Source organism: Corapipo altera, unplaced genomic scaffold, assembly GCF_003945725.1.
Source record: "Corapipo altera isolate COAL_440 unplaced genomic scaffold, ASM394572v1 24, whole genome shotgun sequence".
NCBI lineage: Eukaryota > Metazoa > Chordata > Aves > Passeriformes > Pipridae > Corapipo > Corapipo altera.
Window position 1 is genome coordinate 8,721,237 of NW_020884903.1, and position 14,329 is coordinate 8,735,565.

The following is a 14,329-nucleotide window of genomic DNA, read 5'->3' on the forward strand; positions in this document are numbered from 1 at the left end:
GCACCCTATTGTTTTAATACTCAGTTCAAATGCTGTGTAACTCATGCAGACTCTGCAGAGAAATGATGTACATTTGAATTAATGTTAAGATCTGGGTATTTAAGAGCCAAAAAAGCAGTATCTGTGTCTTTGTATCTGTATTCTGATTTTTAGTTTAGTCCAAAGGCCTTCAAAAGTAGAGAATCTATAACCCCACGAATACATAGCAAAACTTTTCTGAGAACACTTACTGCTAACATTGCAGAACGTTCTTTGTAAGCTATTCTCTGCAGTGTACCTCATCTTTATGATACATGGTGTATAAGATTTAATGAAATTAAGCAATCAGAAAGGATAACGCCTGTTTTTACTATTTAAATATCAGGTTTGAAATTTCCAAGGGTCCTACCCTTTTTTCTTGTAAGATTTCTTTCTAGGATCTTCCTGTGAAAGAGCATGGTTCAAAATTTGGCTGCCATAGCTCTGGAAACAATGAACCACATTTAACTGCTGGGATGTGTTCTCAGGTACAGTTGAATTTCCAGATACAAGCAAGAACAAAGTAAACAACAAAGGAAAACTAGTTCCCTGAACAGACCATGTTCCTCAGACCTTTGTCCTTATATCTGTCTACTCCAAAATGCCTTCCAAAAAACAAAAAAGAAAACAGTTTCCCTCCTGGAATTTACTTCTAAAAAGCCTCTGTAGGACTGAAATGATTCACACTAGCTGGCTACCACAAAAAAGCAAGGGTGATTTACCCTCAGCCTCCTGCCCCACGACGGGGCAGCCCCTTTCCTGCTTCACACAATCATCAGTATGGGTTGTCTCTACCAGATTCTAAACAATGCAAGCATTTAATTTAATCAAATCTAAGGAGTCTTATTATGTGTTACACTTCAGATCTTTAGATTTTACTGAATTACATCAATAAAATTCATCAGTTTGTTCTTGTTATTAAATGATATCACCCCTAAAACAGAAAACCAATCTGTGTGTTTTCTTCGCTTTCCCGTTGTAAAGAGGCTGCGTTCTCTTTCACTGTTTGCTATTAGTTTAAAATGTAATCATAAAATAAACATCTCTCTTACTAATATTTCACATATTATACTAAACATAGGAGTTAACTACAGAAACCACTTCCACCATTACCATCAATCAGCATATCAGGCACAAGAATCAGGCTTCATGAGACAGATTAAGTTTTCATCAAGGCATGTTCAATTTTGTGTTCTGTTGTGGTTTGTTTTGGTTTTTTTTCTAAAAACCTGTTTAGCAGCAAAAATAAAAATAAAAAAACAAGCCCTCTATGGCCATTGTAAATATACTTTTAAATTGATCATTCCACGCAATTCATTAATTTAAGATGTTTTAGCAATGAAAACATGGAGTTTAAGCATTCTTGAGCTATACAGGCATCAACAGCCTGCAGAGCTACTAGCTCCACATTACCTGTATGGATTTACTGCAGAGAATTTCACAAGGTAAAATAGTTTCAGCTGAGATTTCAGCTCCTAGCCTACCCCCCAGTCACCCTCAAGCAGCTCAAGAAGCAGTATAATTCTATGATACAGTTATGGTTTTAAAATAATGCAGTTCCTTTAGGCAAGGAATGTGTCACAGATTTTGGTTAAAGTGGTTTTGGCATTTGATTTATAAAGCTACACTGACTAGCTTGAGACTACTTGAGAGTAAAAACATCCTAAGAGAATAAAACATTGCCCTTTTGAATTTATGAAACTAAACACCAGGAAGGAAAGATCTTAGACTTTCCATTATTGTTGTTTAAGAATGTAACTGAGATCAAAATAGACACAGGTACCTGTGGCGTTGTTAATTCAGTGAACTACCTCATTCTTTTGGCATGTTCTCTTAATAGGAAGATAGGACAGAAGTAAAGTTCAAAAGAAAAGTTAATCCCAAAGAAGACAGGGCCATATGAAAAAGGAAAAAATATCTTTGAAGTACTTCTCAATTTCTTCAAGCCCATGCTCAATTCAAATATTTCTCTTTTTGTTTTCTCTTTTGGTTCCCTTTTGCCAATGCTCTAGTCAGTGGAGTAAAAAAAAAAAAAATAAAAAAAGAGATTAAAATTATGTTTGAAGATTTTCTATGCAAAATGTACCTATTTAGGCTGCTTGAAAATTCATGGGGTTATTCTGTTGCTAAATTGATATTGACAAAATCAACATTAGCGTGCAAAGGCTCATTTTCTCTGGCTTCAGGAGGCCCTTGAGAACGGAGTTAGGTAGGATCGCTCTGGTCAATAGCTTCTGAGGAAGTGGAGTTGCCATTAGGACAAGACGCTTAAGGAATGCTGCAGAGAAGCTGTAACTTGACAATGATACCTATGTCTCAAAAGACCACGGGTCATCTGTGAGTTAAGAGGGACATACTCTTGCCAGAAGGCAAATCTTATCCTCTCACTGCATGACACAGTAAAAATTCAAGAGCTTAAAAGGCTTCAGGTTTTGCTTCTCACTCTTTAGTCTGCTGGAGCAGTAGGCAGCTGACCTATGTACCAGCAGATCTGAAATCACTGCTTATATTGAAGAGAACAAGAATTTATTCCAGCCAATGGAAACTATTTTAACAACTTTTTTCATTTTACAAATAGGATTCAGAAGGCTACTTTTCTCCTTTTGAGAGAATTCAAATACCTCTCAGGTTCAAAAAGACATCTCTTGTCTTAGAAAAAGTTAGCATATTCCTTGCAAGAGTTCTGTCTTCCATTGCTTTGTGATTTGTACAATTCTTCGCAGATAGTGAATATAAAGTGGATAGTAAATTCTCTTCCTCTCATTATTTTAGTATATCTTCCAATATGTTGAAATGAAGCTCCTTAGACTGATTTAGGTATGAGATTACATAGTTCTGAAATAATTTTCAGGGAGATGAATGATGAATCTTGCATGTAGTGAATGCAGCCAAGGAATGTAGTCAAAGGTAATACTATAATTTTCTTCTCTTACTAGTTCTACTATTCTGGAAAAGTGATTTTCTATGTATCCCTTTACTAATTATAAACAGGAAGTCGTCACACATTCATGTTTTTGTCTTTAGTTTCTGACAGTAAAGTCTCAATTAAAACAAAACTGATTCTGAGCTAGTGTAAGCAAGTACTACTTCTCTACATAGACTGGACTTAGTTTCATAAAAATGGCTACTGACTCTTTGCTGTGGAATCTGATAAATATATAGTCTTGCAGAATCAGCAGACGCTACAGTGCCATAGATATGTAATAAGCTGGCTTATTGATTCTGGGAACTGATCTCCTGAGACCTTGGGTGCAAGGCATCTCTGTAGGACACCCAGGAGTCTGGATCATCTTGGACGGTCCTAGGTCTTCAAGTCTCCCAAACAGAACAGGAGTTTGGAGTCCCTTCGCTAATTTAGGTTCAACATTTTCAGAACATGGAATTCATGTGCTCCCAAATATTGCTTTTCTAAACTTGTTCTAAATTTCATTATGTTCAAACATATTTCACTTGCCTTTGGAAATGTTTTAACTCTGAGTAGAACTTATTTCATCTTTTCAGGAATACAAGCCACTATAAATGTCAATATTGTTTTATTGTTTTTAATTATAAAATATTTTCAATTTTTTTTCAAAAGAATTCATAAGTTATCTGACCTTTACTCATCTAGGAGAAGAGAATTCCATTTTCTTAATGTTGAAAAATGCTAGCATGCTTTTTCTCATTTTGTTCTTTTCTCTTTTTTCTCTTGTTGTAATACATACATTTTTTTCCCCCACTGGATAGGATCAGTCCAGATCTTCCATAGATGTTTTGCTATTAATGAAAATTACCAAATTCCCCTTCTCTGGGGCTGTGTTTAATGAGAAGATGCTGTCTCCATAGGTGCTGTTTCCAAAGCCTCCCTGAAGTACTATGTCAATACCAGTGTCATCAGCATCAAGATGACTGAGAATTCTTAGCTGCTCATAGATTTAGTATTATTGCTTTCAGTGTGTGATCCGGAATACATTACTCAGCACTGCTTTTCGTGTAGCTGTGAGATTTCTCTCTATCCTGCTTTCCCAACGGACAAAAAATGACATGCTCCCACCACACATTTTAATTGCCGCAATAAACCATTCTTTGTAATCCACATAGGTGCAGTCCAGCTCTAATTCCAAGAGGTCTTGAGCTCTCTCAAAGCCTAATGATATGGGGAAATTCTGTTGTTTATTTTGTATTCCTGAGCAGTATTCCATGTGGACTACCTAATGTGTGCCACTAAGATGTATGACCTTTAGAGAGATTCCTGTCAAACCACCTTTTAAGAAAAGTGTTTGTAAAAAGCTTCATGTTGTGACTCAAATCTTTATTTTAGACCTTACCAGGAATCAGCACTGCCTAAACTGTATATTACATCCTAGTAGAAAACTGTTCTTCATCACAATTTGAGGAATGGATTATGAAGTCACCAGAACGCAAATGGAGTCCTTTATGGCACCATATTTAGAGAAGTTGTCCGCAAAGTGAGGATACCACAGTGATTCCGATAAAGTTTAATAAATGTAAAATTAAAATCTGAATACAGACTTGTGAATATTTGTGCATTCAGACTCTATAGGATTTCAACCAGCAACATAATTTTACTGAGAGCAATTGAATGGATTATATCATGTGCAGTGGAGAAACTTATACTTTTGGAGCTTTATGGTTACATGTTTTCCACAGCTTTTGCTTATTCATACATATCTCTGGAGCCAACTGACTGCACTTATTGCACTTGATCTATTTTTCTATACCTTCTCAGCCAGTAGAAATGAATCTCCTCACAATTTCAGCATTCCAAGCAACCTAGAGCCCAAATTTAAAGATGAGAAAAAAAACCCAAAAAACTATTTACACTGAAATCCCAACAGGCAGGAATTTGCATATTAGTCAAGCAACAGTTTTAATCCCAGCACTGCCACCTACTGAAGAGATCATTACAATAATGTTTTTTTCTGAAAGATACACTTTAATACATAGGCAAATTATTATCTCAGGAACTCAATTACTGGATAAATGAAGTTCTGGCAAAATGATTGAATCCATGATACAGTGATGATACAATAGATGATACAATATGATACAGTCTGTCAAGATGATCAAATGACCTTAAAATGTATATAAATCCAGTTACAGGAATGGTGACATTTCAGCAATAGTGAACAGAAAAATACCAATTCACTGTCCCTAGGCCTGCCTTGCTCTGATTGAAGGCAAATAAATCCCAGCTGAACAGAATGAGAGTAGAATCAATTGCTGTTTCAAGTTAGTAAGACTGGATATTAACCAATTAATTGCTTAAAAAGGCGTATGAAAATAACAAATCAAAGTTCCAAACTCTGGAGTGATGAATGCAAATTGTAGCCAAGAAATACTCCTGGGAAAAAAAAAAATCCCTAACAAAGAAAATATAAAGAATAACTTGTGAGTGAAAAAAACTTGATCATCCACGGACACTCTCATCCCTGGGGTACCTGCTGTTGCCCACAGAAGGCATGAGTTTTACCGACCAGATAAGTCACTATAGGCACCTTGTTTCCTAGCTGCATCAGCTCTCACATGAAGCACCTCTCTGCTGCTGGTGAACAGATTAGGCCACACCTTACTGATTGCATTTATCTGTCCAGATAAATGCACCAGATGCTTTAATGATACCAGACACTGCCAAAATTTCTTCTTGAGGAAATGAGCCACAATTTCCAACGAAAATTATGGACGGCCAAGCACTGGCAATGGAGGAGGGCAAAGTGGCTTTTCCAGCATGGGTTGAAACAACCATTATACAAACAACACCTGAGATTATTTTGGCATTTTTCCTTAGCCCAGGAGCATGGTAGGGCACTGAAGACCCTGGTGGCTCCAGGGGACAAAGGACTCCAAGACTGAGGGCTCCACATGGGCTTCACCAGGAGCTGGCAGCTGGGAGACAGCAGGGGCAGCCTTAACCTCAGGCACAAGGCACTCCCTTTGGGATGGGAACGGGATACGACAGGGTCAGGACATGGACCGGTGGATAGCCCTGATTGAAAGGGTCCATGGCCAGGCAGGGCCAGGCTGTGGGGAGCAGGAAACCAGCCCTGTTGTGGCACTGTTGGGGCAGGGCCTGACAGTCCTGGGGGCTGAGATGGGGACCTGGGCCTGGGCAGGGTAGGGGAAAGTATGGGGAGTGGGCAGGACAGGCAGAGCTGGTAGTTCCTCAGTGCCATGGCAGGATGTTAGTATGGCTTCTAGTAAGCCCATCTTCCTTTGTAAGTGTTTATATTCAGAGTGTTTTCTAATCACCAAATTCACAGACTACAATCAGAAAAGAGTTTAAAAAAAAATCCCCAAAACTATGAAAGTGTATTTAAAGATACATGCTTTCACATACTTCCCACTTGAAATTGAAAATTGAAATCTACAGCAGATTCTTAAAAAGGTCAGCAAAAATATAAACTCAAAACATGCATCATTTATTTTTCCATTGCTTTCAATCATCATTTGGAAGCCAAAAGGACTGCAGCTAGCCAGATAGCTTGCTGCCCCCAGTCAGCTCTGGACAAACTGCAGCACAGAATGACTATCTCTCTAGAACAGCTGTCTTACAAGGAGCATGCTGAGCACACCAGAGGGAAACAAAGGGAAAGGGACAGGCTAGCTGGCCCAAATCAAGTCCAATGATATCTTTTGATAGGTCAGGGAAAGAAACCTGGTCTTGAGAGGCACTGTACCCTTCACTTCCCACTGGCATTGTTAGGAGGGAGTTGCTCATGCTGGCTATATTTTCAACAGCAGGTAGGACTGGTGAGTCATTTGCAGGGAATGAGAACTTACATAAGTGGAAAGGCTATTAGAAGAAAAACAAGTGGTACAAAAGCCCTTGAAATAAGTAGGAGCAGGGAAACAGAATTCTCTCTGGTCCATGCATTTTTGAGATAAACACACAAAACCTTAAATCTTTCACTTTTATTTTCTGAATTCATTTTTTTCTTCTAAGTTGGAAACCATCTGTAAAAGCTATGCCCCTTTTGCTGTGTTCCTCCATTGTCACTCCACCCCATTTATTTGTTCCTGTCTTTGCTCTGCATTTTTTTTTCTACATTTTTGTTACTTTTGCCCCAAGCCTCTCATTCTGTAAAGCCTTCTTTTCCAGTTTGGAAAAAATTCTAGTCTCTGATTCTTGTTCCAGTATTTCAAGACCTGTCCCATGTTTTACACCTAATTTCTGTCTCCCATGCCCTATCTATCATTATACTAAATCACTTTCAGCCCTAACAGCACCTTCCAAAAGGATCCCTGCTTTCATTCAATTCTGTTCTCTTGCCTCCCAATGTTCTTCAATTTGTCATTTCATATCATTTCTTGTCTCTTCTGACACATGCTTTTTCCCATTTCTTCACATTTGCCTGACTTTCAGGTGCTAGAAAGATACATGATGGTAAAAATATCAGTAAAGAAAGCACATCATTGTTTCTATTGTCAGATTAACTGGTACTGAAACATTGAGATACTGTCCAAATGTCACAGAGTATAATCATAAATTTTCCTCTCCACTCAACAGCCTCAAATTAGCATTGGGTATGCCAGCTCAGTATCCTTATCTCTTCACCTATTACCCGTTTCTAAGCAGATTTGAAGTGCATTCTGGATCCAAGATTTTGTAGAAATATTGTGAAGTCTCAGCCAGCCCCTAAATTATAAACTCTTGCTACCTACCATGTGAGTACCAATAGCCAGAGGCAACCAAAGCATATCAAGAGGGGTTGACCCGAAAGAGCTTGAGAGGTTAGGTGGTGATTCCTCAATATTTCCAGTGAAAGGAAAAGGCTCAGGTATGGTTCATATCCCATGCAGGGTTTGTGCCACTATAACCACTAGACCCTCTTTTAGGAATAAGGAATGGTTGTCTCGATCTGACAAAGTGGAACAATAGCATTTTACAAATAAACTTGTTAACTTAATGACAAAGCCTTTAAACATGATTTTTCAAGAAGATCAAACTTGGAGAGAAGTGACATAATAGGGAGATAGGGGTTTGGATGACAGCAAAATAAATAAGGTTCTCACATATTCCCTAAAAAAACACCATTACTGGGAACCTATCTAAAATACCTGGACATTAACTTCTCCAGTATGAAGAAAATAAAAAACAGAAGAGAGGAATTGGAAGTTGTGAGCAGTTGTAGAGTGACGGAAGCATGGTGGGTTAGGTCTCATGGCTGGAGCATTGCAATGAGTGGATATAGGTCCTTTAGGGAGCACAGGTTGGAAACAGCAGGAAAAGAAATTGTGCTCTGTGCTAAAGAGCACAGAGCGTGGAATGTGTGCTTCATTGCCATGAAATGATCCACAAGCCAGTTGAGAGTTTATTGGTCAGGATCAAAGGGAGGTTAATGAGGAAGCTTTTGTGATGGGCTTCTGCTACAAGAACTCCTGATCAAGGGGCAAAATAAGATGCAGCCTTCTTTAGCTGACTGAAACTAGCCTTGCAATCAGGAGAAATATTAAAAATATTGATTTGGGATGGAATTAGGAATCTAAAACTCTGCTGCAATTGAAACTGTCAGGGAATATGAATGGCAAAAATAAAGACCTCTATAGTACACTGATGGGAAAACTAGAGGGGTCTTGTGATAAGGGTATGTAAGGGTTTCCAGTATTCAAGGCTTTGTTTGCCAAGGCCTTTACCGATAAGGTGTGCCCTTTGGCTTTTCAGATTTCTATGCCTAATGGCAGAAGAGCCTGTAAGACTGAGGTACCGCCCACGGTAGGAAAAGTTTAGTTAAGGGCCAATTGAGCAAATAAATTGGTTTTGCAACAGTTCATGAGACCACATGAGGTACAATTGGTTTTGATCAGGGAGCTTGGCCAAAATCACCTTGGCCAAAATCTCCAGATCACTTGGGTGATCTGGAGAGGGCCTTTGTGACTAGAGAATGGAAAGTGTCACATCATTATTCAAAAACAGCAAGAAAGACAATTTGGGATGTTAGGGGCTGGTCAGCCTCACTGCAGTCTCCTGGAGGATTATGGCAAAAATCTGCATACGGAAGTCATTTGTAGGCACATGAATGATAAGAAGATGATTGGGAAAAAACACAAGGGATTTACAAAGTTAAAATCATGCCTGATCAGACTGATTATCCTCTCTGATAAATGAATTTGTGGTCAGAGCCCATAATTAACTTTGACTTTATCATGACTTTTGACATGGTTTCCAGTTGTATCCTTGTAGCCAAGCTAAAGCAATATAGACTTGATGCATAGACTAAAAGATGCTTAAAAACCAATTGGACTACAGGATGCCTGGAAAACTGGTTGGATCTGGAGACTCAAGGTGTAATGGGTCGCAGTTTGAAACCCATCTGCCAGATGGTTACTAGAGGCTTTCCTCACAGGAAAGTACTAGAGCTGTCACTGTTTAATATCTTAACTAGCTACCTGGATGGCAGGGCAAAACACACCCTCAAGTCTGTGGATGAAACCAAATTTGGAGGAAGAAAGTAATATGTTAAACAACAGTGCTACTGTTCTGTGAGACTTTAACTGACAGAAATTCATGAGGTTAAACAAATACAAAGTCCTAAACCTGGTATGAATTATCCATATGCAGCAGTGTTGTCTGGGACTTACTGGATAGAAAAAGTTTTGCAGAAAAAAAAAAAAAGATCCTGGGGTAAAAGGTTGAACACCAGTCAGCAGTGTAGCCTTTCAGCGATAAAGGTTTATTGCATAGTTGGATCTATTAGCAAGAGAGTAGCCAGAAGATCGAGATCCTCTGTATTTGGCATTTGTGACTGTACATGGAGTTTTTGCCCAGTTTTGGTTTCCCAGTACAGGAAAAGCTGTGACATTGGGGAGCTAGTCCACTAGAGAAACCTCAAGATAGTAAGTTGCCCAAGACATTATGGATATTTTTTTAATAGGTCATTAAATCCATATTGTTGGGTAGTTATATATAGCTGGGAACTTCTTTTCCAGTCCAGATTCATTCATGACATGTACTGTTTACAAGAAAGCATAAACTGATTGGTAATCTTTGGTCCAGCACCAAAGTACTGCTGAGATACTGAATCTGTATTTCCCATGCCATTTAAATGTCACCTGAAGTTGTCTTTCACTGCACCTTGCTGCCATGGGCATGGATAAGAGTACAGCAGTGCAGCCCATATTCAACTGATATCTTGAGCCTGGCTCCTCCTAAATATGATCTAGGCACTTCATGCCTTATGTGGTGGTTTGACTTTGGCTGGATATCAGGTGCCCACTAAACTGATCTATCACTCCCCCTTCTCAGCTGGACATGAGAGAGAAAATAAGAGGGAAAACAACTTGTAGGTTGAGGTAAGGCAGTTTACTAAGGCAAAACCAAAAGGTTGTGCATGCACAAGCAAAGCAAAAAGCAAACCTGTTCTCAACTTCCCACCAGTTAGAGATGTCCACTCACTTCCTGGGAATGGGGCTTCAGCATGTGTAGCAGTTACTCTGGAAGGTAAATATTTTAAGTAACAAATGTCCCCCAGTACCTCTCCTTTTCTTAGCTTTTATTGTCTAAACTGATGTGATATGGTATGAAATATCCCTTTGGTCAATTTGGGTTAGCTGTCTTGGTTGTGTCCCCTCCCAAGATCTTGTCCAAACCCAGCCTACTGATGAAGGCAGAATGTTGAAGAGACAGTGCTGATGCTCTGTCAGCACTGCTCAGCAGTAGCCAAAACACTGGTGCGTTATCAACACCTTTCTGGCTACCAGTGCAAAGCACAGCACTGTGAGGGGTTCTATGGGGAAAATGAAGTCCATCTCAGCCAATACAGCCTTATTTTCAGTAACTTTGACAATCAGTGGTATGGCAAGAAAGCCTGCCACTTACAGGTTTAACTTGTTAAAGTCCACTTGCAAATCAGCTTTCAATTATTATTTCAGACATAACCTATGAAGCTATGAAAAACATTAGTGGACACATAAAAAGCAAGTGACAGGCAAATGCCTTAAAGAGAATGGGGACGTGAAGGCAAATAAGCAAGGTTCTTTTTACTCCCAGTAAAAATTAAATAATGTTTTATAGTGCATGTGGATTCCATTTCATTGCTTTCAGGAGGTAAGCTGCTTCTTGACTGAACCTAAGGTAAAAATACCAAATGTGGATAAAATGTTTATCTCACCTTTTCAAATGTGTCCAATGGTGTGAATTGTATTAGCTGCACTCTGATCTCTGACTCTCATAGCTGTGTAAAGATAACTTTTTTAAGTTTCTTCAGGAATAGCTTAGATATTTATTACAAAGTGCATCATTCCACCTTCGAGTGGAATACACTGTGGAATATCTGCATTGAGCCACTGCCCTTAATAAACAGTTTGGTACAACCACTAATTGCAAGTGCATCTTTAATCCCAACTAAGTTGCATACATATTTTCATGCAATTTTTTTACTTGAATAAAATTTAGAGCTCTATGAAAGTGTTTTACATATAAATGTTTGTCCCTTATAGCTATGGCTCACACATGGACATGCATATGTGTCCCCATATGTTTTTGAGGTTTGTATTTGTGCAAAGAATAATCAGCGACTCTTCTGTTTGTTAGAAGGGTTTCTGCCCTTCCTGCAGACTGTTCTCTCTTTCTCACAAGGTGTTCACGTTAAAGGATTCCTCAAGTTCTTGAAAATCTGGTTTATTACTTTTGACCAATGCCTAACACCTACGCAAAAGGGTCTGGAAAGCCCCCTTGGCGTGGCCAGGGCCAGCTGGGGGAATCTCGAGGAGAAAAGACAACGTAGAAAGAACGGCGTCTTGTGGATACCACCTAAGGAGTCTTTCTGTTGTGCCTTTTGCAACTATGGACCTGTCTATCTCGCACTGGCCTTTTTAGCCACCAGCGTGTTTGGAAGAAACGTGGGTAGAGTCCTTCCCAAATCTTCGTTAGCAAAGCCTAGTCATGATGATGATGATAAAAAAGAGTCTGTCATTTATAAACAGGCTGTAAAAGGGGAGATTCCTAATATCCCTGCTAATAGCAATATTTTAAAAGGATTTAAGAAAACAGAGGGCTACCAAGTCAGTTGCCTGCATAAATCATTCTCTTGGAGAGAAGTCTGAATAGGATCAAAACAATTACCAGAAATCACTGATTCATATACATATGTCACACTATTTATTTATTGTTATATTTTTCCTCAGTCGGATTAGGTTCTTCTATTTGAGAGTTCTGGCTGCAGAACAGAGGAATAAGATAACTTATGAGCAGTCAACTAAAGTTGTCATCATTTTGCATGAACAAGTTTTCAGAGTTGGAAAAGCATTATTTAAAAAAATACTCAATTCAACAACAGGAGCCTTTCAAACATGAACGAAAGGGTAAGAGAGGGTAGGAGAAGAGAAATTAGTGTCTTAAGGAGGCAAGTGTAGTGGGAATCTCCTTTTCTCTGCTGGATATTTTTAGTACAGTTGATGTAGTATAAGAAAACAAGAGAACCATTGCAAAGAAGCAGAAAAATGAATGCTCTCCCTACACAGGTGAAATAATTAGGCAAGACTGGTTAGTAAAACCAGTCAGAGCTAAAGGACAGTTTCATCTAGACAGATTATAAAATCTAATGAGAACACATAGCTGTCCAGAAAATTTCAGATAGAGAAGAAGTCAGCTGTTAGGTCTAGCTATATCCATTTAAACTCCATCCTAAAATACTCCCAGTCCTACTATTACAAACAGGGCTGAGAAAATTCTGCTGCTGCTAACAATAAATAACTTGTAAGAACTTGAAAGATTCTTTTTTTAAATAATTTCCTACATATTTTCACTGGCACTAAAGTCTGTAGAAGCAACATATATTCTGTGTTAGGTTATTTCTCCTAGAGAACAACATTGGAAACCCCTTTATTCTTTATCCACTGAAGTAGTCGCTGTATTCTTAGTTCCAATATGTGACAGTATAAAGCATCTCTATATGGAAAAGTCACACAATCAAAATTAAGTCAGCATATAAAGATTATTGTTGTTAAAAAACTTAGCATAGGCACATATTTGCTACATAATATGTATTAAAGGTTTCCCATCTAGTGTCAATACAAGGACAAATTGAACCTCCAGCTGTGACAATCCCCCTCTATGTCTTTTTGAAGCAATTCTCACACAGTGCTGTAGGTTTATGCATCAAAAAATCCTTCAACAGAACTTGAGCTAATTAAAGTCTTTTATTAATAACTGTATGCTTCACCTTACCCTAATATTACCTTAGCTGTGGCAGCTCTCAGACACTGAAATGTATATTGCTATTTGCTATCATTGTATGTACTCTTACATGTAAGCAAAGATAAACAGTTTCAGGTTTAGAATGACAATAAATAAAATAAAAATTAATTTGTTGTGGTAGTGCTTCAGAAAAAGGACAGCCAAACTACACAAAAAGCCAGCTCTCAATCCATTCCTAGCTAAAAATGTGTGTTTTACATGCATATACACATATATATGTAAATATATGCATATATATGTCTGTGCGTACTTGTGTGTATATTTACACACAGAGAAATGCATTTCAAAGGGGTAGTTTCAATTAATTTAAATATATTGGCAGAAATCAGAATGTTACATAATTACTAACTGATGAACTTAGGTTTTAGTTGAATATGTATAACATTGAATATATCAATACGCTGAATGTCTTTTAATACAGCTGACATCACAAAACAATTTAAATTGTTTTTTAGATTCCTATAGCAAAAATAACACTTCATTATTACAATGGATAAGTAGGATAAGTCAGAAACATTAGTTTAAAAACTTAACTTTTGTATTTCCTGAGTTTTGGAGCATTTGTCAATACAACCTGAATTTCTGTTGATGCAGACTTTTTTTTTAAAAGCAGAATTCATTATAGTACTCATTACTTGCCTCTCCGTGTCTTGTTAGGTCATTATTTATACCATCTGTGGTACATGCTCTGCACAGAACCAGCAAGTTAGGCAACTTTATTTTGCTGATGAATAGCAGAGAGGATTTACTAAATAGGTTAAGGTATGACCTGAGAAACAGGATATGTTAGATATACTTGGTTTGTGAAGTGTGTTTTCATTTTTACACTCAAATACCATAGAATACCACTAGTGGTCTTTGGATTTTATTAATAATAGCTAATAAGAAAATAAGATCATGATTATGTTGGATAAGACCATAAATATGACTGATTTAAAAATAGATTTAAATTATGCATTCAAAACACATTTATAGACTTTTTCTTATATTATGATTAGTGTTGAAATACCTTAAAACTAAAGAATAGTTGTGTTAATTAAGGGTTTGCACTGATGACTATCACTGATTTTTAAGTAAATGTAATATTAATTCATGATCAAAATCCAAATCCTACAA